This window comes from Cervus elaphus, chromosome 11, assembly GCF_910594005.1.
Source record: "Cervus elaphus chromosome 11, mCerEla1.1, whole genome shotgun sequence".
Classification (NCBI taxonomy): Eukaryota; Metazoa; Chordata; class Mammalia; order Artiodactyla; family Cervidae; genus Cervus; species Cervus elaphus.
The window spans coordinates 92,260,923-92,264,554 of NC_057825.1; the positions used below are offsets into that span (position 1 = coordinate 92,260,923).

The following is a 3,632-nucleotide window of genomic DNA, read 5'->3' on the forward strand; positions in this document are numbered from 1 at the left end:
TCTTGTTAATTTTTTCCAAAAGAACCAGCATTTTGATTTATTATTTCCACTATCTTTTGTTTCCTACCTGATTAATTATGCTTTTATGCTTATTACTTACTTCCTTGTTCTTTCTTTGATTAGTCCTTTTCTGACTTCTTGTGGGAGATAAAATTTTAAATAAACAAAAGATACCTTACGGTTTGCCAACTATTTTTTAGCAAAAAACGAAGGGTTTTAAAAACTTCAACTCAAGCTATGGATCCTAGGAACAAAGTTCCTTCTAGAATATTTTACTTAAAAAATGCCCTTCATGAATTAAGGTTAATGACATCAATGATGTGATATGATGTGAACATAAACATTTGTTTTATTCCACAAATGTGTAATATGAGGACCACAGGAACAATCTAAGCCTGACTCATCTGAGATACTGTCTGTACACCCTCCTATATAATTTTAAGTTTTCAGCTGACTTTTTAACCATAAAGTAACAGATTATTGACGATAATTACCTCTGAAGCTAATTTTCCAATGGTGGCATTCCATTTTATGCTTGGCTTTGACTTCACATTTATTTTGCCATATGGACTGAATGTGTTTGGTCCACTTCTACCTGGAAGAGGGCGAGGAGCTCACGAGACACAGTCAGGTTTAGGGGTGGCCGAGAGAGAAGGGGATAGGGTAGAGGTTAGTTAGGCCTGAAGTGCCAGCTAGAAGGCCCAGTAGTGGTCCAGGAGCCCTGGGACCACCCACGGCCACCTCCCTTCTTACCTAAGAGGGCCTCTTGGACCTCAGGGCTCCTCCCAGGATGTTGCATCCCAGAGACCCGTAGGACCTCCCTCTGGGGCGCTCCATCCTGCTGGGCCCGGAGCCAAGGGTGAAGCTTCCAGGGCATTGACAGGCGACGTTTGTACCTGTTCGTACCTACCTACCCTCAATCTTTCTTTTCCAGACCTGTGGCCCTTCGCCTGGACAAAGCTTCAGCTCGCACTTCTAGACTTGGGAGAGCAGCCGAGTCATTTACAAACTAAAGCAGGCAAGAGACTGCAGGGACCGTGGCAGGTGGTGGATGGGCCATCTCGGTGCGGAGCACCGGGGAGGGGGTCCCTGGAGAGACCAGAGGCAGGCTGCGCATTTGCCGGGCCCAGTGCCCCTTCCCGGCCCCTGCGCCCGGACTGGGGCACCGAACTCAGGGATCCGTTTGACTTAGGAAAACATATGCAGTGAGGAATTGGTGTTCTTAAGAAATACATCACATTTGTCAGACAGAGATTGAACTCAGCTATACAAAGCAAGTCAGTAATCTTCTGAAGAAATAGCAACCTAAAAAAAAACTAGAAGGAGGACGAAGACATACAAGTATCTTCTCATGTAAAGCGTCCTTTCTCATCCCATGAGCAAAATGAGTGGCCACTCTGGACAGCGTGAACTTACCTTGGAGAACCTGACCTCGCAGGTCACTGTGGAGTTAGCCTGCTGTATTGAAGACCAGAGAAGAGTGGAAATTGCACTTTTCCTGGTGCACAGAAGGCAGAGTCCCACCATTAGACACCAGCTGAAAGCAACATAAATTAAGTAAAAGCTGCTATGTGTGAGATTCCCAAAGACTGACAGAACACAGCAGTATTTTTGGGGGAAAAAAACACCATGCCAGCATTTGTGTTGAAAAGGCACACCAACAACTCCTCAGTAACAGAGGATAGCAGAGCAGATTACTCACCAAGTCTTCAAGAAATTCGACCAGGGGATATGTGTATGCTTATGGCTGATTCACTGTTGTTATATGGCAGAAACTAACACAACATTGTAAAGCAATTATCCTCCAATTAAAAATAAATTAAAAAAAATAATCCATAGTTCTCGCACACACAAAAATCAGATTGAAATAAAGACCAGTTTCAGATAATAAAAAAGAGAGAAATTTGACCAGGACCTGTATGAATATTACCATCCTCATATATCCATACACCTATCCTCATATATCCATATTCACATATCTTTCAGAAAATACAAGAGATGGAGGGAAGAAGGATAGTGAGAACCAGAAAATCAGTGAAGACATGCAGAGATTGATCAACAGGCAATCGCAGTCAATGTGAAATGCTTGTGGATACCATAGTTAAGACAGCTTAATCAATGATCAAATAAATGTCACAGTTGATAATAGAAACTATCAAGTCAGAGACTGAGCCTCCTGGAGACATCTGACGATGACACTCAGCCAGTGACATATACTGTGTCTGATAATAGTCTTTCAAATTGCGGAGAAGGCAAATCAGAAGTCAAATCTGATAGCAAATCCAAAGAAAAGTTATGGCTGTTCATGAGACTTCCTTGGTGGCCCAGTTGTTACAAGTCCACCTTCCCATGCAGGGTATGTGGGTTCATCCCTGGCTGGAGAACAAAGATCCCACATGCCCCACAGCAACCAAGCCTGCCTAGGCAGCTACTGAGCCCCTATGCTGCAGCAAAGACCCAACACAGCTGATAAAATAATAAAGTACTAAAAAATAAATTAAATAAATCTCTCATACAGTAAAAGGAACTCATTGATCCAATGAGTTCATGATCTTCAAACCTCAAATTCACTTCTTTAGAAACCTAAAGTATGGTGCAGTGGGGGGTTGGGGGGAATGCAACACGAGAGAGTTCCAGCAATCTTTCCCTTCAACAAAGAAGGGAAAAGCTGTATAAAGTCAGTGAATTGAATAAAGAAATTCAAATGGAGATGGATCGAAGAGATGGCCTAACAAAAATGAAGAGTGACTGTCTAAAGAATCCTCAAATGGGAGACCCAACCAGTTTCAGGCACAAATTAAATGTATGTATATATGTATATGAAACACATTATATATAGAGAAAGAGAGTGTGTGTGTGTATATATATGTATGTATGTATGTATGTATGTGAAGCATATACATTGGAAAACTGTGTCTAGAGGCCCAGAAACTTGAAGTGTAGTTGACTGAGGTTGAATGCAAGTTCCCAGCACCAAGTGAACAGGCCTGACAACAGAGTGGAATGCACATAAACCGCAGTTCCAAATAACTGTGCCCAAGACTGGAGGAACACAGACACCAGTTACACAGAGAAGCAAAGTCAGGAGAGTGAGGGCCAGGTTTGGCCATGGACCAGGTTTGGCCATGAATTTTGATAGGAATCTCTTCTCCCTACAGGGACTTGTAAAGCTCTACGTATTACAAGCTCAGAATAAAGGAATTCTTTCAGTAATTGAAGTAGAAACATTGTATGTTATAGAGGAAATGAAAGTGATTCTGCATTTGAAGCAATGAATATGAAAAGGATTATTTTCCTACTTTGTCGAAGTCTATTTGGATAAAAATAGCAAAGGTGCTAAGATGTATGCAGGCAAACCTCAGAGATATTCCAAGTTTGGTTCTAGACCACTGCAATAAAGTGAATATGATAATACAGTCACATGATTTGTTTCTGGTTTCCTGGTGCATATAAAAGTTATGTTTATGCTCTACTGAAGTTTAGTAAGTGTGCAATACTATTATGTCTGAAAGAACAACACTCATCTTAATTTTTAAAAATACTTTATTGCTAAAAAATAGTAACCATCATCTGAGACTTCAGCAAGTTAAGTCTTTTTGCTGGTGGAGTATCTTGCCCCAGTGTTGATGGCT

At 41.4% G+C, this 3,632-nt stretch overlaps 1 pseudogene; it reads left to right on the forward strand.

The window, feature by feature from the left end:
- The first annotated feature begins 574 nt into the window (after positions 1–574).
- Positions 575–3,275, forward strand: LOC122703144 (annotated as a pseudogene).
- The last annotated feature ends 357 nt before the right edge of the window (positions 3,276–3,632 follow it).